At 47.0% G+C, this 27,147-nt stretch overlaps 1 pseudogene; it reads right to left on the bottom strand.

The window, feature by feature from the left end:
• LOC132888331 (von Willebrand factor A domain-containing protein 7-like) overlaps positions 1-27,147 on the bottom strand; it is a 156,520-nt pseudogene that overhangs the window by 37,102 nt on the left and 92,271 nt on the right.

Below are 27,147 nucleotides of genomic sequence, written 5' to 3'. Positions count from 1 at the left end.
GTTTCTGAAATACTCAAACCAGTCCATCTGGCTCAAACCAACACCCATGCCACAGTGAAAGAAAGTCACACTTTGAGATCACAATTTTTCCCATTCTGATGTTTGAAGTGAATATTAACTGAAGCTCTTGATTTGTATCTGCATGATTTTATGCGACGGCACGGTGGTGTAGTGGTTAGCGCTGTCGCCTCACAGCAAGAAGGTCCTGGGTTCGAGCCCCGGGGCCGGCGAGGGCCTTTCTGTGTGGAGTTTGCATGTTCTCCCCGTGTCCGCGTGGGTTTCCTCCGGGTGCTCCGGTTTCCCCCACAGTCCAAAGACATGCAGGTTAGGTTAACTGGTGACTCTAAATTGACCGTAGGTGTGAATGTGAGTGTGAATGGTTGTCTGTGTCTATGTGTCAGCCCTGTGATGACCTGGCGACTTGTCCAGGGTGTACCCCGCCTTTCGCCCGTAGTCAGCTGGGATAGGCTCCAGCTTGCCTCCGACCCTGTAGAAGGATAAAGCGGCTAGAGATAATGAGATGAGATGATCTTATGCATTTTTCTGCTGCCAAGGGATTGGCTGATTAGATAACTGCATAAACAGCAGGTGGATGGGTGTTCCTAATAAAATGTCCTCTGAGTATATACAGCCAATGTATACAGTATGTGGCATCCCCCTCATGTATAAAATTACCTATGCATGCATATGGTTGTGTCATGTGCATTGTTAAACACTGCTGGTTCCTCTGAGCATGACAGGAGTGTGCAGGTGTTGTGTGTGTGTGTGTGGGGGGGGGGGGGGGGGGGGGGGGTAATACCCGTAGGGTTGATGAGAACTCAGTGTTTGAGTTTTCCAGCAACATGGAGACTGACAGATCTGACTGCTTGGTCGATTGTGAAGGCGTGTGATGAATCTGCCTCACTTTCTGCATGAAACAGTGTCACCTGAGGAGGAGTGCAGAAAAAAAAACAACATATAAACATGGTGCTTTTCTGACTTCTTAAGTCTGCTTTAATTAAAATCAAGGTCACATTATCATACTGGTGAGAACAAAAACAGAAACAATAGCATGTATTTATTGAGGTAATTTATTGAGTGTCATATTACTGGAGCACTTTTTTTTACCTTGCTGGCAGTGGTGCTGTCTTCCACGATGGCTGAAACTTTATGAATATCCCTGTTAGTGGTGAAGATGGTCATCCACTCAGATAAGGAAGAGAGAGAGGAGTAAAAAGAGAATCTGTCAGGAGACAGAGTTTCTCTTCTTTTCCTCTTGCTTGTCTTGGTCTCTCCATGACTTGGGTCTTCAGTCACCAGGAAGGTCACCTGGTGAAGATAGTTTTGATGTGTTCATGATGTGGGTGTTTGTGTATATTCATGTTTGTGGCTGTGGTACTCTGTGTGTTTTACCTTGCTCTGTTTTTCTAAAATGAGAGCTTTGACAGTGCTGTACAGGTGGATGTCTTTAGGGGATGCATCAGTGAAGACAAAAATCTCAGACAGAGGTGGACTATGGATAAGAGCCAGCTGAAATAAATTCGCACACACACAGTGAGTAAAACTTGTATTGTTACCACTGTTCCCAATAGGATTCCTATAAATTTGTAGATGGGGTGAAAATTATTTTAAAGAAAGTGATGAAGTACATTCTCAATCAGGAGATCGCGAGTTCTACTTGCGGTCGGGTCATACCAAAGACCATCATAAAAATGGTACCTACTGCCATCTGGCAAAGCACACTGCAATACAGATACGAGTGGGGAGTCAAACTCTTGTGGTTACCAGAGGACTAATCCCCCACTGTAACCCTAGCTATGTAATAGGCGAGAGGCCGAGGGCTACAGAAACGGAGAACGGCGCCGCTCTGTGCGCCATATGGTGCGGGAAGGACTTTAGACTTAGATTAGACTTAGATGAAGTACATACATATACAGTGTCTTGCAAAAGTATTCATCCCCTGTGGTTTTTGTCCTGTTTTGTTGCATTACAAGCTGGAATTAAAATGAATTTTTGGAGGGTTAGCACCATTTGATTTACACAACATGCCTACCACTTTAAAGGTGAAAATTGTTGTTTTATTGTGACACAAACAATAATTAAGATGAAAAAAACAGAAATCTGGAGTGTCCATAGGTATTCACCCCCTTTCATATGAAACCCCTAAATAAGAGCTGCTCCAACCAATTCACTTCATAAGTCACATAATTAGTTGATTAAGATCTACCTGTGTGCAATCAAAGTGTCACATTATCGGTCACATGATGTCTGTATAAATCAGCCTGTTCTGGAAGGACCCTGACTCTGCAACACTATTAAGCAAGCAACATGAAAACCAAGGAGCACTCCAAACAGGTCCGAGACAAAGTTGTGGAGAAGTATAGATCAGGGTTGGGTTATAAAAAATATCCCAAACTTTGAATATCCCAAAGAGCACCATTAAATCCATTATAGCAAAATGGAAAGAATATGTCACCACGACAAACCTGACAAGAAGGCTGCCAACCAAAACTCACAGCACAGGCACGGAGGACATTAATCAGAGGTGCAGCAAAGACATCAAAGATAACACTGAAGGAACTGCAAAGATCTACAGCAGAGATGGGAGTATCTGTACATAGGAGCACTTTAAGCCAGGGGCGATTCTAGCATCTGATCTTTGGGGGTGCTTAGCCCCCAGAGCTGACAGAGGCACCTGACTTGAACGACAGTGTTTCCACATTTATTCCGCATTTAGACTAGACTTAACTAGACAAGAAGACTAGACTAGGGGCGGCACGGTGGTGTAGTGGTTAGCGCTGTCGCCTCACAGCAAGAAGGTCCTGGGTTCGAGCCCCGTGGCCGGCGAGGGCCTTTCTGTGCGGAGTTTGCATGTTCTCCCCGTGTCCGCGTGGGTTTCCTCCGGGTGCTCCGGTTTCCCCCACAGTCCAAAGATATGCAGGTTAGGTTAACTGGTGACTCTAAATTGACCGTAGGTGTGAATGGTTGTCTATGTGTCAGCCCTGTGATGACCTGGCGACTTGTCCAGGGTGTACCCCGCCTTTCGCCCGTAGTCAGCTGGGATAGGCTCCAGCTTGCCTGCGACCCTGTAGAAGGATAAAGCGGCTAGAGATAATGAGATGAGAATGAGAAGACAAGACTAGACTTATGCAATGTTTTAACAGAAGCTGACCTAATAAACTATGATATCTACACATTTACAACCACTGACACAAATATTTACGTTATATTTTTAACTAAACAAGACCTACTACTGCATTTGTAATGTTGGAGCTATTCATTTTGAACAGTGGTAATTGTTAATTAATGTGTTATTGTGTATTGTGTAATAAGTGTCTATTATTATGATTTTACATTAGTTTACATTAGTAAACACTATGTTACATTAAATAAAATTGACTAACACACGGTGGTCTAGCACCGTAGCACTTGTACAGCTCTGCACAAAAGTATCTCGATATGGATGATAAATGTCGTTTTTATCATTCTGTTCATAGACCAGGGAACATCAATATTGCATTATGCATATTATTGTGTTGTGTTTAACAATTGTAACTCCAGTCCGTACTTTCACATCTCACTATGTCAGTAATACTCAGGTGCTACTTTGAGTTCCTCATCGGCGTGGAATCCAGTTTAAAAAAACACCATGTCGTAGCAAGCACTCGCGCGGACAGGCAACCCAATCAGAGGGGACGCAAGGGGGGGGGGGGGTATTTTACTGCTCATAGAACTATCACGTAACAGGTGAATTCAAGAACACACACACGCCCGCGCTGCCGCGCACACATTCATTGCGCAGTGCGCGAGGGCACTTATTTCTGAAAATTACTTCCAAAAGCAGTGTTTTTGAGGGTGCTGAGCTAGGGGGTGCTCAGCTCGTTTTTGGGGGTGCTTGAGCACCCCCAAAAATAGGCTAAACACGCCCCTGCTTTAAGCCGTACAGTCCACAGAGTGGGGCTTTATGGAAGAGTGGCAAGAAAAAAGTCATTGCTTAAAGAAAACACGTTTGGAGTTTGCCCAACAGCATGTGGCAGACTCCCCAAACACATGGAAGAAGATTCTCTGGTCAAATGAGACTAAAATTGATCTTTTTGGCCATCATTGGAAATGCCATGTGTGGCACAATCCCAACACCCTGAGAACACCATTCCTACAGTGAAGCATGGTGGTGGCAGCATCATGCTGTGGGGATGTTTTTCATCTGCAGAGACAGGAAAGCTGGTCAGTGCTGAAGGAAAGAAGGATGGCACTAAATACAGGGCAATTTTGGAGGAAAACCTGTTTGAGTCAGCCAGAGGTTTGAGACTGGGACGAAGGTTCATGTTCCAGCAGGACAATAAACATACTGCTAAAGCTACACTGGAGTAGTTTAAAGGGAAACATTTAAATGCCTTGGAATGGCCTAATCAAAGCCCAGACCTCAATCCAACTGAGAATCTGTGACATAACTTCAAGATTGCTGTACACCAACACAACCCGTCTTAACTTGGGCAGCACAGTGGTGTAAGTGGTTAGCATGGTCGCCTCACAGCAAGAAGGTTCTGGGTTCGAGCCCAGCAGCTGGCAGGGGCCTTTCTGTGTGGCCCTTGAGTGAGGCACTTAACTCCCAACTGCTCCCTGGGTGCTGTTAGCATGGCTGTCTACTGCTCTGGGTATGTATGTGTGTGTGTTCACTGTTTCAGATGGATTAAATGCAGAGAGGAATTTCACAAGCATGTGATGAATAAAGTTCTTCTTCTTCTTGAAGGAGTTGGAGCAGTTTTGCTTTGAGGAATGGGCAAAAATCCCAGTGGCTAGATATGCTAAGCTAACAGAGACATACCCCAAGAGACCTGCAGTTGGAATTGCAGCAAAAGGTGGCTCGACGAAGTATTGACTTTGGGGAGGTGAATACCTATGCACACTCGAGATTTCTTTTTTTTCCATCTTAATTATTGTTTGTGTCACAATAAAACAACAATTTTCACCTTTAAAGTTGTAGGCATGTTGTGTAAATAAAATGGTGCGAACCCCCAAAAATCCATTTTAATTCCAGCTTGTAATCAAAGCCGGATTAACTATATGGGCCTGCGGCACAGTGCCCAGGGGGACTAACCACTCACAGCCAGTGGGGGGGCACCACATGACAGAAACTTTAAAAATATTTTTCGTGAATGTTTGTACACTTAAAATGGTTATACACTTGACATTGTTAAATAGTCATATATAATTCATTATGAACACTAATTTCATAACAACAACAATAATCATAATTCTGAGCAAGAGTGGCCCATGTGACCATTAACCGCCCTTTCCTCAGCCTGTCAGTTGAGCCAGTCCACCTACGGTGAAATGTATCAATTTTTTAAAAACTGCAGTAGAAATGAAAAATGGACAGACATCAATTGAGTGGTTGTGCGAAGAGAAAATTAAAAAAAGAGAGACTCCAGGTGTGTAGCTGCAATTAAAAATGTTCCAGTGTTAGATCGTTTTTTTATAAAAACATCGACAACTGCTGTCACTACCAGCGCTGAAGCCGAAGCTAGTGAAATCAGCGATGCTAGTGAGGGAGATGGCCCTGCTAGCACTAGCCGGGGAGATGCTACAACCACAGCCAGTGTTAGCCGAGGGGTCGGCGACGACAAGGATCCCCTTGAGACGTACAAAAATATATGCTGCTCATTTTTGAATAAGACATTTCAGTATGCCTACATGCATATCGTTGGTTGTTTTCAGTGAATTTGATGGGCTGATGGGCACAAGTCTACTTAATAAATTTTCAATGAGGAAGAATAACCTTGTTTATGTATATGCTACTATTTTTGACAGCAAAGGGCAAGGTTTGTGAGTGTGTGCAGGAGGTTACTGAACGCGTGCGCTCAGGGTGGTGGTGGGGGCACTTGAGGTATAGTGCCCAGGGGCACCGCATTGGCTTAATACGGCACTGCTTGTAATGCAACAAAATAGGACAAACGCAAAGGGAGATGAATACTTTTGCAAGACACCGTATATTCAAACAAATAATGCTTAGTTCAAAATGTTAAAAGATGCTTTTTTTAGTTATCAGTTCACACATCTCAAGTGATATTTGCTAGAAATCATGTCTATGTATTTTAAGAAAAATTTTATAGAGTACCACTCTGCTTTTCTGATTCATGACCCATTTTCACAGACTCTAGCCATAAATATGGAAAAGCAGACATCCAGTGTTTGTAATATCCTGTAGCATAAATACACAGGTGATTATAGGAAATTGTGTACGCTGATTGGTCGAGAAATTCGGACTATTTCTTGGTAATCACCTTAAGTGACTCGGCAAAATGGCAGCCAAACACTTTGTCACTGTAAGTGAGGAAGAATTACAAATTATGAAAGAAAATGCTGTTCCTAAAACCACTAAAGATGCAAAAAAATTTGGTCTAAAACTATTCAAAGGTAAGGTGGACTTGTCATTTATTTTAAAACAAATAATTTTATGTGAGTCAGCATAGATAAGTGGCACAAGTCTGCGCCGCTCCTTTATTACATTAGCATGCCGCATTTGAAGTTTGAAATAAATGAATTTTTTTCATATATTTTTTTTTAATCATCTCGCTGACTATTACACACCTTGCTCCTGGAGTGATCTTTGTTGGTCGACCACTCTTGGGGAGGGTAACAATGGTCTTGAATTTCCTCCATTTGTACACAGTCTGTCTGACTGTGGATGGGTGGAGTCCAAACTCTTTAGAAATGATTTTGTAACCTTTTCCGGCCTGATGAGCATCAACAACGCTTTTTCTGAGGTCCTCAGAAATCTCCTTTGTTTGTGTCATGATACACTTCCACAAACATGTGTTGTGAAGATCAGACTTTGATAGATCCCTGTTCTTTAAATAAAACAGGGTGCCCACTCACACCTGATTGTCATCCCATTGATTGAAAACACCTGACTCTAGTTTCACCTTCAAATTAACTGCTAATCCAGGAGGTTCACATACTTTTGCCACTCACAGATATGTAAAATTGGCTCATTTTCCTCAATAAATGACCAAGTATAATATTTTTTTCTCGTTTGTTTAACTGGGTTCTCTTTATCTACTTTTAGGACTTGTGTGAAAATCTGATGTTGTTTTAGGTCATATTTATGCAGAAATATAGAAAATTCTGAAGGGTTCACAAATTTTCAAGCACCACTGTATATGGTTGGTTTGTTTCCTTGGCTGTTTGACTATGAGTATGTCTGTGAATATTCTCAATCATCCAGGTCATAGTAAACTGTGGGTGGTAGAAATGGGCAACTAGACTTGCTTGAAGATTCTTGAAAACGTTTGACCTCTCGTCCAAAAGGCTTCCTCAGTTCTGTCTGACTAATAGGGAGTATCAGATATTTATCCTCTCCTGGATCAGAATTCTGATGACCAGCTCATCTAAGGTGTCATTGAGGCATCATGTTGGTGTGGGTCACTGGAGGCTGGGTGTGACTCGCCGTTCACACCCAGCCTCCAGTGACCCACACCAACATGATGCCTCAATGACACCTTAGATGAGCTGGTCATCAGAATTCTGATTCTGATCCAGGAGAGGATAAATATCTGATACTCCCTATTAGTCAGACAGAACTGAGGAAGCCTTTTGGACGAGAGGTGAAACGTTTTCAAGAATCTTCAAGCAAGTCCAGTTGCCCATTTCTACCACCCACAGTTAACTATGAGTACTTCAACAGCATATTACACTCAGTATTCTTGTTACTTATTCACTTGGCACGAGAACTTTCTGATCTAGAAGGTCAGCACTTTGTGTACCTGACTTTTGCACTCATTTTGCATCATTCTGGTTAGGAGCGTCTGCTAAATGCTATATAATGTAATATCTTTGTATTAATTAACTTAAGCTCACACTGAAAATACAAGTGAAAGCTAACCTCCAACTAAAGTAACTTTTCTTTTGAAAAAAGTCACAATTATTGATATCCCAAGATATTCATACTGTATGTACAAAATGTACATTATGTTTCCATTTAACTATTAAGTTCACCTGAATGTTTAACACCTTTTAAGCAGTCATCCATGAAATGTAATTATGAGGTCAAACATCCTTAGTCATTCATCAACCTCGAGAAGATTAGAGAACACAAAGTGGGAAAAACAGTGTTGACCTTCATAAATCAGACAATGACCACAATATCCACATACCTGAAAATGCCCATATCCATTGTTGTGACAATCTCATCTCATCTCATTATCTCTAGCCGCTTTATCCTTCTACAGGGTCGCAGGCAAGCTGGAGCCTATCCCAGCTGACTATGGGCGAAAGGCGGGGCACACCCTGGACAAGTCGCCAGGTCATCACAGGGCTGAGACATAGACACAGACAACCATTCACACTCACATTCACACCTACGGTCAATTTAGAGTCACCAGTTAACCTAACCTGCATGTCTTTGGACTGCGGGGGAAACCGGAGCACCCAGAGGAAACCCACGCGGACACGGGGAGAACATGCAAACTCCACACAGAAAGGCCCTCGCCGGCCCCGGGGCTCGAACCCAGGACCTTCTTGCTGTGAGGCGACAGCGCTAACCACTACACCACCATGCCACCCTGTTGTGACAATAATTAAACAAAAACATCTAACCACAAACATAAGCACCTAGAATTTGCTAAACACTGGTGTAACTTTCACTGCAACCTGGATCTATGGTAAGATGAGACAAGCTGAGATTCTGTTATGCCATATAACTGTTTTTCTACTTTGGGTAACATTGTTAGGATTATGATATCAGGTATCATGAACTAGCAGGACAATGTCATTTCAATAAGCTTTTTAGAATGGTCTTAGAATAAATGTACTTCAATTATAGGTTACATTTATCTTGTATTTTCTTTAATCTCAATATTTATATCAGTATTGCATATTACCTCACAGACATTTTCAAAATTATGAACTTGGTTGTAGATTTGAAATAAGGATTTTAGACTGAAATTGTGTGCCATATGGAGACGTACCATGATATGTACATGTGTGGGCTGAACCATCTCAGTGGAAGCTCTCTCAAGCTCATTCCCCATTCTGTCTTTTCCACAGAGACACACACTGAAGAGCTTCCTGGGAACTGACTCAATGAAGCCGATCAGCTCCTTTCCTGACCAATTGGAAGTCAAAGTATTCAGTAATACTTTCTGAAAGCTTTCCCCATTGGACCCTAGTAAGGTCACATGTCTGAAAGTGGCTTCATCATTGGTGGACAGGCCTGTTACAGCCACCACTAAAAATGCTGGTACACCTGTGAGGAGGAAGAAAGTGAAAAAAATTCAAAGCAATGAAGCAGCAATGATGTAAGCATATTTCATTTAAAATCACAAAGTAATTCTGCAAAGCTACTCTGCAAAAAAATATTTAAATGTAAAGAGAAATTAGCTGATGCTTTTTAAGAAACTGCATAAAAGAACAGGATGTGAGAGGAAAAATTGTACCTGTATATCTTTAAATCTGAATATTCAGCAAAGAAATTATTATTTGTTGTTTTTTTTTCTTGGCGCAAGCTTTTCTGATATAATGTTTACCCTGTCTTGAGATTCTAGAATTTAGTGGCATATTTCCATGTGCACATATTTGCGAAGATATATCTGATTAACAAAAAACATGGTGGTATGAGATATAAACCCATATACAGGAAAATACATCATTAGCCAGGTGTATTGTTTATTTTGGTCATTTTACCAAACTCCATATTTAATCCATCCATTATCTGTAGCCGCTTATCCTGTGTAGGGTCGTGGGCAAGCTGGAACCTATCCCAGCTGAATATGGGCAAGAGGCGGGGTACACCCTGGACAAGTTGCCAGATCATCACAGGGCTGACACATACAGACAAACAGCCACTCACACCTATAGTCAATTTAGAGCCACCAATTAGCCGAACCTGCACGTCTTTGGACTGTGGGGGAAACCGGAGCACCTGGAGGAAGCCCACACAGATACAGGGAGAACATCCAAACTCCACACAGGTAGGCCCCCATCGGCCACTGGACTTGAACCCAGAACCTTCTTGCTGTGAGGCAACAGTGCTAACCAATACATCACCGTGGTGCTGTCATATTCAATCAAATCAGCAAATGTAGTTTACCTGCAATAGAACTGCCTTCTACTCTCCGCAGCCCTGGGAGTGCTTTCTCCTAAGACCAAAAAAAAAAGAAAGAAGGAAACCATGTGTAATTTATATAAATTTTTCTTTTTTTTTTGTAATGGTATATTTAAAGTATCAGGTTATAGTAGGATACATTTGTTTCCTGTTGTGTGAACGACATCTAGAAATCACATGCTGACTCACATTTATGTATTTTCTATTTTACACCCTGCTGTTTGAGTGAAATTGTGATATTTAATAATCCCTTCATTTATTATGGAAAGTACCAAAAAGGAGAAGATACCAACACCCAAAATAATGAAACATTCAGAATTTATTCTGCCTTTTAATTAAGATATATTTATTTATGAATGCTTATTTTTGTTTCTCTGTTTTGTTTATCTGTAAAGTGCTACGTAATATTAATGTACTGTTTTATATGTAAATATGCTTGTGATAAAAGAAAATAAAAGTATCATGCCACACATATGCAACTTAATGTTACACAGTGGAAATGTTGTATGGTATTGAAATGTGATCCTTGATTGTCGATTTGTCAGAGCCGATTACCCAAGACATTAAATGTGATTGGCCCATGGGATGTGATGTTGAGCTGCCATTGGCCAGGTTCCACAGGTGGCAGAAGCCTGACTCGATACAGACCGTCAGACTGAGTCAGCTCACCCAGAGGACCTGCTTCACTAAGAAGAAATTGACAAGCACCTAACAGAGAGAAATGGAGACAGAGATGTAGACTTTTTTTTAACACACATGCATAGGCAATTTTACAGGAAGTCCAATATTAAGTTAAGATTAAACAGAAATGTTATGTTAGGATTATCTCTTCTCATCTCATTATCTCTAGCCGCTTTATCCTGTTCTGCAGGGTCTCAGGCAAGCTGGAGCCTATCCCAGCTGACTATGGGCAAAAGGCGGGGCACACCCTGGACAAGTCGCCAGGTCATCACAGGGCTGACACATAGACACAGACAACCATTCACACCTACGGTCAATTTAGAGTCGCCAGTTAACCTAACCTGCATGTCTTTGGACTGTGGAGGAAACCGGAGCACCCAGAGGAAACCCACCTGGACAACATGCAAACTCAGCACAGAAAGGCCCTCACCAGCCATGGGGCTCGAACCCGGACCTTCTTGCTGTGAGGCGACAGCGCTAACCATGACACCACCGTGCCGCCCCAAGTTAGGATTAAACTTTTTTTTTCAAAATGTTTCCCCATGATGTCATGCTGCATGTGTTACATTCTGACTCAAACAAATAACCCCAAACCCAAAATAAGGCACTCAAAACAGAAAATCATGCTCTTTACTGGAATTCATACAATTTTAACAAATACAAAATTACCAAACCCAAACCCATGGCCAACGTGAAGCCTAACGCTCATGGCGCACATCACACACAAACAAAGTCCTATTAATAGGCCCAGGTGAAGGCTTCGCAGCTGGCGACATTCAGCACAATCAACTTCCAGCTCCGCGCTGTCAACAGAGGCACCGCCCCCGAAACACTCGCAGGCGTCACACGCCCCCCCTTTTTTTTTTGGAAAACGCAGAGCCTAAAATTGCAGTCCTCCACAGATTCCTATAGAGAGAGCAAAAGAGAGACAGGGGAACAAGAAATACAAAAACAGCAAATGATCAGACACGGGATAATGCATCGGCCACAATGTTTTCTGACCCTTTTATGTGCCTAATATCCAAACAGTATGACTGCAAATATAAAGACCAACGCACTAAGCGCTGGTTTGGACACTTCAGCGAATTTAAGAAAACTAAAGGGTTGTGGTCAGAAAAAACAATCAAGGACACGGCAGAACTGATGTAGACCGAAAAGTACTGCAAAGCCCATATTAAGGCCAATGTCTCTTTCTCCACCACAGAATAGTGGCGTTGGTACGAACAAAATTTTTTTAAAAAGAAACACACAGGATGGTAAATATTGTGCATATCAGCCTGCATCAGAACAGCACCCGCTCCGACGTTGCTGCCATCAACCTGTAATACAAAGGGCTTATCAAAGCATGGAGCAGACAGAACAGGCGCAGAACAAAGTAGTGACTTAACATTTTCGAACGCCGTTTGGCAGTCAGCACCCCACACATATTTCTCCCCATCCCTCAAAAGATTTGTCAATGGGGCTATCACGGTGGCAAAATTCCTACAAAAACATCTGTAAAAACCCACTAAGCCCAAAAATCGCCGCAGATCTTTTTTTGTAGCGGGAGGTGGATATTGCTGGACAGCCGGAATTTTCACATCAATCGGACACACTTCCCCATTACCGACAACTCTACCAAGATAAGTCACCGTCCCCCTAGCAAATTCGCATTTTGCGAGGTTCACAGTCAGCTGCGCCTCAGTCAAACGTTCAAACACCGATTTGAGCCTCTGCAGATGCGATTCCCAAGTGTCGCTGACCAGAATCAAATCATCCAAATAAACGGCACAGCCCTCTAAACCCGCAATTACCCAATTCATAAGCCGCTGAAAAGTTGCTGGCGCATTTCTCAAGCCAAAACTCATGACGGTATAAGAGTACAGACCGAATGGGGTAATAAAGGAGGAGACTTCCATAGCCCTTGAAGTTAACGGCACCTTCCAATATCCCTTTAAGAGATCAAGTTTCGTTACATATTTGGCAGACCCCACAGAGTCGACACAATCCTCGATTCGAGGTAACGGGAAACTGTCCCCTTTAGTGACACTGTTCACCTTTCGAAAATCTGTGCAAAACCTAACCGTTTTGTCTGGCTTCTCTACCAAAATGCACGGGGACGCCCATTCTGAAAACGACGGGACTGCCAGATTGTTATCCAGCAAATATCGCACTTCCGACTCCAGCACTCGACGTTTTTCTGGTGACACACGATAAAAGCGTTGCCGCACCGGGGCCGAATCACTAACATCAATATCGTGCTCGATCCAAGTGGTTCGAGATGGAGTATCCCCAAACAAAGCAGGAAATGCACGTACGAGGCGAATTAAATCCTCTCATTTACGCCAGTATCCCATCCAATTTTGACAAACACTCTGAATTTGACAAACACTCAGAATTTTTCAAACGCCCCCGAAGAACGCCATCATTTGGGTCGAGAATTTCATGCCCACTTTCCCCAGTCCAATCCGAAGCAGAGGCTAAAACTGGGTGGGGGCACGAAGATTCATAATAGGGCTTCATTGAATTGGCGTGATACAGTGTAGATTTTTTTCGACGGGATGGAGTTGCCACTAAATAATTTTCATCGGAGATCCGGCGGATAACGGAATAGGGACCCTCAAATTTGGACTCTAATGGTGACCCACCTAACGGACAAAGCACAAGCACTTGGTCACCGACTTCAAAGGATCTACGCTCTATGGATCGATCATACAGGCATTTCATTTTCTTTTGAGAACCCTCCAAATTTGTTCTTGCTACATCCTGCGCCCTCGCCAGCCTGTCTTTGAAACCGAGTACATAACCTTCAACATTGGAGGGCGGAACAACCGATCTACCCACGTCCCCCAAAACTGACAAAAGTCCCCGCACTTTGTGTCCAAAAACCAAGTCATTTGGGCTAAACCCAGTGCTCTCTTGCACCACTTCGCGTGCAGCCAGCATGAGCCACGGTAAAGACTCTTCCCAGTCCGCATCCAGCTGCACGCAATAGGCACGCAAGAGAGACTTCATAGATTGGTGAAATCTTTCGATTGAACCCTGCGATTGAGCATGGTACGGCGTGGATGTGAGATGTTGTATGCGCAGTTGTTTTAAAACGCCCTCAAAAACGCGGGAAGTAAAATTAGACCCACGGTCACTTTGCACAAATCTTGGGATACCGAAAACGGACATAAACTGAACCAAAGCCCGCAGAACCGCCTTCGCAGAGATGGTGCGCAGCGGAAAAGCAAAGGGGTAGCGAGTGTTCAGGCACATTAACGTAAAAATATAATTACTGCAATTCTTTGACCTTGGCAGTGGGCCTACGCAATCGATAACAATATGCTCAAAAGGTTCGCCCACGGCTACAATCGGACGCAAGGGAATAGGTTTGAGAGTTTGATTAGGCTTACCGGTGACCTGACAGGTATGACATGACTTTATATATGCAGACACATCCCTTTTAATGTGCGGCCAAAAGAAGGTTCGGAGGACACGGTCATAGGTCTTCCTCACACCCCCATGCCCACACCGGTCATGCGCAACCTGTAATACAGAATCTCGAAATTTAGCAGGGATCACCACCTGGACATAAGCGTCCCCCACAAAATCTTCCCCTTGTGGCATCCATTTACGGAAGAGCACCCCATTTTCCATGAAGTATCCCCTCGCTGCTCCCAGTGCGTCTGTGGGGGATGCACATAATGGGAGCATAATGGGAGCATAATCTCCCGGACGAGCCCCCATTATGTTACATTCTGACTCAAACAAATAACCCCAAACCCAAAATAAGGCACTCAAAACAGAAAATCATGCTCTTTACTGGAATTCATACCATTTTAACAAATACAAATTACCAAACCCAAACCCATGGCCAACGTGAAGCCTAACGCTCACGGCGCACATCACACACAAACAAAGTCCTATTAATAGGTCCAGGTGAAGGCTTCGCAGCTGGCGACATTCAGCACAATCAACTTCCAGCTCCGCGCTGTCTACAGAGGCACCGCCCCCGAAACACTCGCAGGTGTCACACATGACCAATGAATTATAATATCCAATTCTTCAGACAAAAAAAATTAAGGTTCAAAATTTGTATACAAGCTAATCATCATCATATCTTGTCATGCCAGTACTGCAGCCAGTTCAGGGCTTCATGTTTAGCTTCATATAGGTTTTGATTGGCGACATTTGGACCCAGTTCACACTCACGGAGAATGTGTCCCGTAGTTTGGTTAGGATGACCACATCGACACTTGGCTGACTTCACCCGTCCCCATTTCAGTAGGTTGTCTTTAGTTCTACCTACTCCGCTCCTGGCTCTGTTCAGGGCAACCCATTCCCTTCTGGCCAAGTGAGTACCATGAGGTAGGGACTTGCAAGGTCTCTGAAGAGCTTCATTTGGTGGTAGAGTGTCGGAAGCTTTCCAACGGTCTAGTCGGTATTTGGCAGAGTCCTGAGGGTTTAGATTCTGCACAACCATGAAGCTCTTTCTGGACTTGAGTCTTTTTCTTATATATTGGTAATGGTGTAGAGGATATCTTGGGTCTTGCTCTTGTAAAAACTTCTGGGTTCTGGAGTGAGCTTCTCATCGGATGGAAGGTGGTGTAATACCTGCTAGCCGGTATAGTGCTGATAGGGGTGTAGGTTTTAGCACTCCTGTTATGATACAGCAAGAGGTATTAAGCTCAGCATCCACTTTTCCAGCATGGAATGACCTTTCCCATACCGGACAGCAGTATTCTGCTGTAGAGTAGCATAACACCAGAGCAGTAGATCGCAAGGTGTTGACGTCAGCTCCCCAGTTGAGAGTTCTTAGGTTGTTGAGGAGATTGTTTCTAGAAGCGATCTTCTCCTTGAGTTTTCTTACATGCTCTCTGTAAGATAGAGTTATGTCTAAGGTTACTCCAAGGTAAACTGGGAATTTGTCGTTGACCAGTTTCTTACCATTCCAAGCGATGTTCAGCTGTCATTGGGCCTGATGGTTGTTCAGATGGAACGTGCAGACTTGAGTCTTGCCAGGGTTTGCATTTAAGAAGTTGGTTTCATCGTTGTCTGAAAGACTATTTAGGGCAGCCGTAAGTCTTCGCTCAATGACATTGAAAGACTTGTGTTGGGTGGCGAGTCCTAGGTCATCAGCGTATATAAACTGTCAAATATTTTTGAAATGGGGGAGGTTGTTAGTGTAGATGTTAAACAGGGTTGGTGCAAGCACCGAACCTTGAGGGAGACCATTTGTCTGTGAGCACCAGTGGTTCCTTTTCCCATCCATTTCAATGAAGAACCGTCAGTTTTCGAGTAACGACTTGATTCCCGAACGATGCTGGAGTTCTGGACCATTTTAGCCAGTTTTAGTAAGAGCAGCCTGTGATTGACAGTGTTGTATGCAGCGGTCAGGTCAACGAAAACCACCCCATGGCCTGCCCGGTTTCGAAACCATCTTCAATGAATTGGGTAATGTTCAGAACCTGTCCACAGCAGGACCTTCCTGGCCTGAAACCACCTTGGTCGGGAGGTAGTAGTTCATCTATTGTAGGTCCTATATGGGCAAGTATCATTTTCTCACATAACTTAAAAAGTATGCACAGCAATGATACAGGTCGATAGTTTTTGGCGTGGCAGGGGTCCTTGTTGGGTTTCAGTAGGGCGACCACCTTCGCTTTCCACCAGATCTTAGGGATTGTGAGGGTGGTAGCACAGTTATTGAACATTTGTAGCAGCCAAGCTTTGACTTTGGTGCCAAAATGCCTTATGACTTCGGTCGTGATCCCATCAAGGCCAGCAGCTTTCCCAGGTTTCAGAAGTTTGATGGCATCGTCGAGTTCAGTGATGGTGAAGTTTACAAGCTCATCCTCACTTTCTAGCATCACCTTCTCCATCTCTTCTTTCATCTTCTTCAGGTGACCTCTTTCTTTATTCAAAGGTTTGCCATTCAAAAGTAGCTGTTTTGCAACTGCATTGGGTGTCATGGCAGCTAACCGTGTGTAGCGCGTATAGAGTGTGGGTGGAGCACAGAGGACGGCAGGACAGCGTTTGGAGGCAGACAAGGTGATTTATTCTGATAACTTTTCAGTCTCAAAATCTTAACTATACGTTTATTCATTCACACACACAGTCGTCTGGTCCCGGGTTGCGCTCCCTCTCCTCTCTCTCTGCCTCCTTAAATAGGGAGCGGTTACTGGGAAAACACACACACAAACACAGGTTAATTATCCTCAGGTGTCGCGATTCTGCCACTCACCTTCCCCGGCTCCACCCTCCTGTCACAGACCGGCGCTTGACCACGCCCCCGCTGCCACATACCCCCACCGCCCGACTCAGGCCGGGCGCTCGTCCGGCCGGCAGCCGACTCCCCCCCCCCTCGACGGGAGAGGAAGTCCGCCACGACCATCTGCGCCCCCGGCCTGTGGACCACCTTGAAGTTGAAGGGTTGGAGTGCCAGATACCAACGGGTGATCCGCGCGTTGGCATCCTTCATGCGGTGGAGCCACTGGAGGGGCGCGTGGTCCGAACAGAGAGTGAAAGAGCGCCCCAGCAGGTAGTAACGGAGGGCGAGGACCGCCCACTTAATCGCCAGGCACTCTTTTTCAATGGTGCTGTAGCGCCCCTCACGCACCGACAGCTTCCGGCTGATATACAGGACTGGGCGGTCCTCCCCCTCCACCTGCTGGGACAAAACGGCCCCCAGCCCTCTGTCCGACGCATCGGTCTGCAACACAAAAGGGAGAGAGAAGTCAGGGGAGTGTAAAAGTGGCCCCCCACACAGTGCAGCCTTTACCTCAGAGAAAGCCCGCTGGCACTGCTCCGTCCACTGGACCGGATCTGGCGCCCCCTTTTTAGTGAGGTCAGTCAGCGGGCTGGTGACGTCCGAATAATTAGGTATAAACCTACGATAGTAGCCAGCCAGCCCCAGGAACTGCCTCACCCCCTTTTTGGTCTTGGGCCTCGGGCAGGCCGCAATCGCTGCCGTCTTATTAATTTGGGGACGCACCTGCCCGTTGCCCAAGTGGAAGCCCAGATACCGTACTTCCACCCGCCCAATCGCACACTTCTTCGGGTTGGCAGTGAGTCCCGCCCGCCTCAGCGACCTAAGGACGGCCCTCAGGTGTTGTAGGTGCCGCTGCCAATCATTACTATAAATGATGATATCATCTAGGTAAGCGGCGGCATAGGTGGCGTGGGGCCGGAGGACCCTGTCCATCAGCCGCTGAAACGTAGCGGGCGCCCCAAACAGCCCAAAAGGAAGTGTGACGAACTGGTGTAAGCCGAACGGTGTGGAAAAGGCCGTTTTTTCCCGGGATAATGGAGTCAAGGGGATCTGCCAATATCCCTTCGTCAAATCCAGTGTCGAGTAAAAGCGAGCCGTGCCTAGTCGATCGAGCAGCTCATCAATACGAGGCATTGGGTACGCATCAAATTTAGACACCGCGTTGACTTTTCTATAGTCCACACAGAACCGGACCGAGCCGTCGGCCTTGGGAACCAAGACCACCGGGCTGCTCCAGTCACTGTGGGACTCCTCGACGATGCCCATTTCGAGCATGGCCTGAAGTTCTTCCCGAACCACCTTTTTTTTGTGTTCGGGTAATCTATAAGGACGGCTCCGCACTACCACCCCCGGGGGCGTCTCTATGTGGTGTTCTATGAGGTTAGTGCGACCGGGCAGGGGCGAGAACACATCCGAAAACTCGGCCTGCAACTGGGCGACCTCCGTGAGTTGGGTCGGGGAGAGGTGGTCTCCACAGGGGACCGGAGAGGTACGCGATGCCAATGACCCTTTTTGGACCTCCGGCCCCAGCTCCGCCTTCTCCGGAACTACCGACACCAACGCCACGGGGACCTCCTCGTTCCAAAGTTTCAGCAGATTGAGGTGGTAGATCTGTAGTGCCCCCCCCCTGTCCGTTCGCCTAACCTCATAGTCGACGTCCCCGACTCGCCGTGTGACCTCAAAGGGTCCTTGCCACTTGGCGATTAATTTGGAGCTCGACGTGGGCAACAGGACGAGTACCTTATCTCCCGGAGTGAACTCTCTAAGGCGCGTGCCCTTGTTGTACAGGCGGGCTTGCCGTTCCTGGGCCTGCCGCAAATTCTCCTGAGTTAGGTGGGTGAGAGTGTGGAGTTTTGCGCGCAGATCCATAACGTACTGAATTTCGTTTTTGCTCGGTGAAGGTCCCTCCTCCCAATTTTCCCGCAGTACATCTAAGATGCCGCGCGGCTTACGCCCATATAATAATTCAAACGGGGAGAACCCCGTGGAGGCTTGGGGGACCTCTCGCACTGCAAACAACAAGGGTTCGAGCCACTTATCCCAGTTACGTGCGTCCTCACTTACGAATTTTTTGATAATATTCTTGAGGGTGCGGTTGAACCGTTCAACTAAACCGTCCGTCTGTGGGTGATAAACGCTGGTGCGGATCGGCTTAATACCCAGTAGCCCATACAGTTCGCTCAGTGTTCGTGACATAAACGAGGTGCCCTGGTCAGTCAGAATCTCTTTCGGGATTCCAACCCGGGAGATAACGTGGAAGAGGGCCTCCGCAATACTGCGTGCTGAGATATTGCGAAGAGGCACCGCTTCCGGGTATCGCGTTGCATAGTCCACCAGAACCAATATAAAGCGGTACCCTCGTGTTGACCGATCTAATGGCCCGACGAGATCCATCCCAATCCTTTCGAACGGGGTCTCGATTAATGGTAGGGGGCGCAAGGGCGCTTTTGGAATGGCCGCTGGATTTACTAACTGGCATTCGCGGCACGCCGTACACCACTTACGGACGTCGCCGCGAATCCCCGGCCAATAGAACCGGGCCATTATCCGGGCGAGTGTCTTATCTTGCCCGAGGTGTCCAGCCATGGGATTAAAGTGAGCCGCCTGAAATACCAATTCCCGGCGGCTCTTTGGAATTAGCAATTGGGTGACTCGCTCTTTCGTCTGAGTGTCCTGCGTCACTCGGTATAACCTATCCTTCAAAATGGCAAAATAGGGGAAGGACGGGGTGGCGCCCGGCGGGAGCGTCTGACCATCGATTACTCTCACTTGGTCAAACGCGTGTCGCAGAGTCTCGTCTCGCGATTGTTCCAGTGGGAAATCCGCGAGGGATTCCCCAATAGAAAGAGGAGGGGCCGGTGGCTCCTCACTCTGTCGCGGAGATGACGTAGACGGCTCTGCGACCGCAGCTCCAGCCAAAGCGACACCGGGACCCTCCCCTGTTAACCGGCAGGACCCACTCTTTATTAGGCGTGCCATTAAACCCCGAAATCCCGGCCAATCAGTCCCCAAGATCAAAGAGTGGGTAAGGCGAGGATTAACCGCCGCCTTCACTATCGATTTCTCCCCTCTGAAATGTATGTGGACCAACACCAACGGGTAGCTGTGAATATCCCCGTGCACACACAACACCTTCACCCCTTGTGCTCCCCCCAATGCCTCGCCTTGCACCAGGCTTTGGCGGATTGAGGTCTGATTGCAACCTGAATCCACCAACGCCTGATATGTAGCCCCTTGTACACTTACCGGTATGCAATACGCTCCGGCCCGATCGAGGGCAGCCTCTGGCGCGTCGGGGATCCGCACCACCGCCCCCACTTCCATCGCTGCACACTGTTGCTGCAGGTGGCCCGGATCCCCGCAGCGCCAGCAAACCGGCCCGGGCCTTCCCTCTGCAGCTGTGTTCTGGGGCTCACTCACCTGAGGGGGGGGAGAGACAGACACAGAAGGGAGAAACGGGAGGGCACCACGGGTGCGGCGGGCCGGCTGAGGTGGAGCCGGCCCCCGCCTCCGCGGTGGGGGAATGGGGCGAGGACGGGACACGGGAGGAGGGGGGGGAGAAAGAGAGAGAGAAGAGGAGAAAGAAGATGCTGCCGTCCGCTGTCCTGCTGCAGGAACAGCCGCCAGATGATCCTCCGCCAGTCCCACGGCCTGATCCAGCGACGCCGGGCGGTGGCACTGGACCCACTCCGCGGTTCCAGCTGGTAAGCGGGCGATGAACTGTTCCAGCGCCACCTGGTCGAGGATTCCCTCGGCGTCGCGATCTTCGGCCCTCAGCCACCGCCAGCAGGCGTCCCGGAGCTGCTGGCCGAACGCGAACGGGCTGCCGACTTCCTCCATCCGCAGCGCGCGGAAGCGCTGGCGCTGCTGCTCCGGCGTGCGCCCCACGCGCTGGAGGACAGCCCGGCGAAGGTCGGCGTAGGCCAGCCTGCGATCGGCGGGGAGCTGTAGCGCGGCCAGCTGCGCCTCTCCCGTCAGGAGGGGGAGGAGGCGCGCCGCGCGCTGCTCCATCGGCCACCCCGAGGCTTCGGCGACCTGTTCGAACAATGTGATGAAAGCCTCGGGGTCGTCCTGCGGGCCCATCTTGGTCACGGTGAGGGGAGACGGGCCCGCGGCCGGGGCGCTGGTGGACCCCGCCGACGCGAGGAGACGCCGGAACGCCTCTCGATCTTCCTGCTGGGCCAGCACCAGGGCTTCGAAGCGGCGCTCCTGCTCCTTTCGGAGCGTGACAAGTGCCTGGTGCTGGCTCTGCTGAGCCGTGGCGAGGGCGTGGACCAAGTCCGTGAACGGGGAGGATTCCATGGGGCTGCTGTGTTGGTGTTCCACCTGTTCCCGGGTTTCAGCACCACTGTAGCGCGTATAGAGTGTGGGTGGAGCACAGAGGACGGCAGGACAGCGTTTGGAGGCAGACAAGGTGATTTATTCTGATAACTTTTCAGTCTCAAAATCTTAACTATACGTTTATTCATTCACACACACAGTCGTCTGGTCCCGGGTTGCGCTCCCTCTCCTCTCTCTCTGCCTCCTTAAATAGGGAGCGGTTACTGGGAAAACACACACACAAACACAGGTTAATTATCCTCAGGTGTCGCGATTCTGCCACTCACCTTCCCCGGCTCCACCCTCCTGTCACAGACCGGCGCTTGACCACGCCCCCGCTGCCACACCGTGCTTGTGGGTTCTTGTCAGAGTTCAGTTTCTTAATTGTGGACCAGGCTTTCTTGGTCATGTCAACATTGGTGACGAGTTCCTTCCACCTTTCTCTACGTCCTTCTGAGACTGAAGCCAGCACAGACTCTCCCATTGCTATTGTTTCCTCTGCAAATGGGTCGGCTTCATATGCTTTCGCATACTTCTCATAGAGATCTTTGCTGTCTTCACTTAAACAAGGGATGTAGGACTTGCGGCATCCTCTTGGGATATGCTTCTTTGAAGTTTCCCAAACAAGGGATTGGAACTGGTTGTAGTTGTTGGGATGAGATTCCAACGACTGTATTTTATCGTCGAGTTCTATGGTGAAGTTCTTCCAATTTGCCTTACGGAAGTTAAATCTAGGAATAGGGTTCCTTGATTTTACAGGTCGAATTACAGGTTTAGTGTTAACTGTAAATCGGCCTGTGTTGTGACCCTGGTATCGGGTTTTCAACCGTTTTCTCAAAGTTTTGTGCAAGTCCAGAGGGCACAAACACCAGATCTGGATTGCATCTATGTCGCTAGCGCCCGCTCATAAAAGAAGGTTTGTCTTTCGCCTTGTGTAGTAAAGTCATGTCATTATTTAATGCCCATCCTTCAACTGCCTCGCTGTCTGAGTTGGTATCATAGTAGCCCCATCGGGTGTTCTGGCTGTTGAAGTCCCCTATTACTAGGCAGACTTTATCAGTTAGGTCACATTCCGATGGCCAAATGAAAGGAGTCGGTGGAGGTTTGTAGACGGAAACCACCTTGATGTCTTTGGTTTCCACAGTCAGTATTTCAATGCCGTGGGCAGAGAAGTTGTTGGTTTTAGTGGCTATGGGCTTATCACGTACATAAACTGCGCTGCCATGTACAGGACTTGGATGATAGATTGCTAGTTCCATGCCGGGGATTTTATGTGGCACGCCGTCCTTGTGAGTTTCTTGAATGCACAAAATATCGGCATTCAGTCCAGTCAGTAATTCGGCCTTTGTCAGTAAAAGACCTTCTGAGTTAAAGCTGGTAATCTTCAGCCTTGGCATCTTCGGGGTCATGGCCGTAGCCAGCTATGAGGCCACCGAGGTCCGGACCTCAGTCATTTCTAAGAGCTGAAAATAAATTTGTAGGCTAAATATTCAACTGGATAAAAAAAAATAAAGAATAACATTAAAACGTCTCCATAAAAAGTGCATTGTTAATTATGTTAAACATTGATTTTGTCTTCTGTGTCTGTTTCGTGCGTGCGGCTCTGAGACCAAGAACACAAAAATGAATGGGTACGCAACTCGGGGGAGTGAACGCAGTACAGTAGACACTTTTTTTTATGGTAACAATCAGTGCACTTTCATGAAGCTGTTAAATTTACATTTTTGAAGCAGTGCAGTTGTAGCCTCACAGGAGGATTCAGCTAGCCTTTGATGAAAGAGGTTGTTGTTGAGATTTGTAAACCAATTTTCTGTGGTGCCATTTGCACTAATAATCATTTATTTCTGTCTAAATATTCTTTTTATTTTTTTCATTTCAGTATGCTGAGCTGAAGAAACCAGGAATCTGGGAATCTGACACACACACACACACACACACACACGTACACAGTTGATAAGGCAAACTGTTCAACAAGTTTATAGTTACCCCTACTCTTTATTCAAACATGGTGGTGTATACTGATTTTTTTTCCCAGAATTTTTTTTTTGTGTAGGTGTAACGGATGCCAGATTGTTAATGTATCTTAGTTCCATAGGCTACATGGTTAGGGTATCTTTTGTCCTCATTGCTTGGGCCAGATCAAACCATTAAACAAGCTTAAATTATTCTTACTCTTGCCACATACATGATTTTTTTTTCAAAACTGATGATATTCAGTTTAAGCACCATTAAAAGTAATTTCAGGCATAGATCTCGTGTGACGTGTAATTCACCCCTCTCATTTAAATATGTCGAAAATTTTTCAGCGCATGCCTTGCACGCGCATCACAGACCTCAGTAATTTTAAAATGCTGGCTACGGCCCTGTTCGGGGCCGAGGGTTTATCCTTTTACCACCCCTAGCTATTGCAGTAAGCGCTGATATACAAGCTAATATAACAAAACTAATATAGAGAAAATAAATGTATGTCCGTTTCATTGTATAGATGCTAACTTTGCCCAAAATAATTAAAACAATCCAAAATAATTAATTTCTACACACCATCATAATCAAGTTTCAGGTTAAAACTTTTATAAATTATTAAATTTATTTTAGCAAGTTAGGTATCATCAGGCTTCTCATGCACAGTCACAGTAATTAATGTCTTATTGTTCATGTAAGGTACATACGGTATGTCATGTGACTATTTTTTCAATCATAATTTTAGCTTCTTTTTTTTCAAATTGGTGACAGAGAGCACAGTATCATGAATAAAAAGGCTATAATTATTTGCTGGGCATTTGTACATAATATCAGTGCTCTGCTCTATGGAAAGTCTCATCTCATTATCTCTAGCCACTTTATCCTGTTCTACAGGGTTGCAGGCAAGCTGGAGCCTATCCCAGCTGACTACGGGAGAAAGGGTTTGATGTAATTTATTTTGGTTGCGATTCCAGCTTTCTCGTTTGCGCTCCCTGACTTTTTGCTTGCAGTTTTGGCACAAACTTCACGTGTGAGTGGGCTGTCCAGGAATGCATTCCCATTGGGTAACTTGTGTTTGACTGACAGCTACGCTCAGCCATTCCCTACTCGGATTCTGGCGGACTGTTTGACGAGTGACCGATCCATTGACGGTAAACAAGGACTTCAGTGGCGACTATGATATTGAATTAATTCAAGAAAGTGTAAATTCAATATCATAGTCGCCACTGAAGTCCACTCGATCCTTGTTTACCGTCAATGGATCGGTCACTCGCCAAACAGTCCGCCAAAATCCAAGTAGGAAATGGCCGCAACAGCCTCCGGGGAATCGCTGAGCGTAGCTGTCAGTCAAACACAAGTTACCCAATGGGAATGCATTCCTGGACAGCTCACCCACACGTGAAGTTTGTGCCAAAACTGCAAGCAAAAAGTCAGACAGCGCAAACGAGAAAGCTGGAATCGCACCTAAAATAAATTACGTCAAAAAAAACTGAGAAAGACGCGGAACAAAAATAAAAGGTTTCTGAAGAGGAATAGACTGATATTTTGCACGATTACATGAATAATTTGTTTGCCAGTCTAAAAAAATTGATTTTTTTTTGTTTTTTTGTATTTTGATTTGTAGTTTTTGTTTGATTTTTCAAAAGTATTGTATGAACATTTTGGCACAAAATTGATTCCATAGACACCCATGGTCAATTTAGAGTCACCAGTTAACCTAACCTGCATGTCTTTGGGGGAAACCAGAGCACCCGGAGGAAACCCATGCAGACACGGGGAGAACATGCAAACTCCACATAGAATGGCCCTCGCCGGCCACAGGGCTCGAACCCGGACCTTCTTGCTGTGAGGCGACAGCACTAACCACTACACCACCGTGCCACCCACTCTATGGAAAGTATTTATTTAAACTTTGTGCATGTGTCGATATTAGCAGCAAATAATTACAATCACTTCAAGTTCAATAATGTTTAATCTGCTTTAGAGATATGTTTTATTCTTGCCCAAACTGATAATCACATTGTAGCACGGATCAAGTGTGGGTGGAGCACAGAGGACGGCAAGACAACGTTTGGAGGCAAAGAAGGCTTATTTATTTTTCCAACTTTTCAGTCAAAGCAGCGTAAACACACACACACCCATACACACACACTCTGCATCCAATCCCGGGTTGCGCTCCCTCTGCTCTCTCTCAGCCTCCTTAAATAGGGAGCGCTTTACTGGGAAAACACACACAAAACACAGGTTAATTACCGTCAGGTGTAGCGATTCTGCCACTCACCTTCCCTGGCTCCACCCTCCCGTCACAGACCGGCGCTTGACCACGCCCCCGCTGCCACATACCCCCACCGCCCGACTCAGGCCGGGCTCCCGTCCGGCCTGCAGCCGACTCCCCCCCCCCCCCCCCCGATAGGAGAGGAAGTCCGCCATGACCATCTACGCCCCCGGCCTGTGGACCACCTTGAAGTTGAAGGGTTGGAGTGCCAGATACCAACGGGTGATCCGCGCGTTGGCATCCTTCATGCGGTGGAGCCGCTGGAGGGGCGCGTGGTCCGAACAGAGGGTGAAAGGGCGCCCCAGCAGGTAGTAACGGAGGGCGAGGACCGCCCACTTGATCGCCAGGCACTCTTTCTCAATTGTGCTGTAGCGCCCCTCATGCACTGACAGCTTCCGGCTGATGTATAGGACTGGGCGGTCCTCCCCCTCCACCTGCTGGGACAAAACGGCCCCCAGCCCTCTGTCCAACGCATCCGTCTGTAACAAAAAAGGGAGAGAGAAGTCAGGGGAGTGTAAAAGTGGCCCCCCACACAGTGCAGCCTTTACCTCAGAGAAAGCCCGCTGGCACTGCTCTGTCCACTGGACTGGATCTGGCGCCCCCTTTTTAGTGAGGTCAGTCAGCAGGCTGGTAACGTCTGAATAATTAGGTATAAACCTACGATAGTAGCCAGCCAGCCCCAGGAACTGTCTCACCCCCTTTTTGGTCTTGGGCCTCGGGCAGGCCGCAATCGCTGCTGTCTTATTAATTTGGGGACGCACCTGCCCATTGCCCAAGTGGAAGCCCAGATACCGTACTTCCACCCGCCCAATCGCACACTTCTTCGGGTTGGCAGTGAGTCCCGCCCGCCTCAGCGACCTAAGGATGGCCCTCAGGTGTTGCAGGTGCCGCTGCCAGTCATTACTATAAATGATAATGTCGTCTAGGTAAGCGGCCGCATAGGTGGCGTGGGGCCGGAGGACCCGGTCCATCAGCCGCTGAAACATAGCGGGCGCCCCAAACAGCCCAAATGGAAGTGTGACGAACTGGTGTAAGCCGAACGGTGTGGAAAAGGCCGTTTTCTCCCGGGATAATGGAGTCAAGGGGATCTGCCAATATCTCTTCGTCAAATCCAGTGTCGAGTAAAAGCGAGCCGTGCCTAGTCGATCGAGCAGCTCATCAATACGAGGCATTGGGTACGCGTCGAATTTAGACACCGCGTTGACTTTTCTATAGTCCACACAGAACCGGACCGAGCCGTCGGCCTTGGGAACCAAGACCACCGGGCTGCTCCAGTCACCGTGGGACTCCTCGACGATGCCCATTTCGAGCATGGCCTGAAGTTCTTCCCGAACCACCTTTTTTTTGTGTTCGGGTAATCTATAAGGACGGCTACGCACTACCACCCCCGGGGGCATCTCTATGTGGTGTTCTATGAGGTTAGTGCGACCGGGCAGGGGTGAGAACACATCCGAAAACTCGGCCTGCAACTGGGCGACCTCCGTGAGTTGGGTCGGGGAGAGGTGGTCTCCACAGGGGACCGGAGAGGTACGTGATGCCAATGTCCCTTTTTGGACCTCCGGCCCCAGCTCCGCCTTCTCCGGAACTACCGAC

This window comes from Neoarius graeffei, chromosome 6 (assembly GCF_027579695.1).
Source record: "Neoarius graeffei isolate fNeoGra1 chromosome 6, fNeoGra1.pri, whole genome shotgun sequence".
NCBI lineage: Eukaryota > Metazoa > Chordata > Actinopteri > Siluriformes > Ariidae > Neoarius > Neoarius graeffei.
Note: the sequence above shows the minus strand (reverse complement) of the source record. Positions and strands in the feature narration are given on the sequence as shown.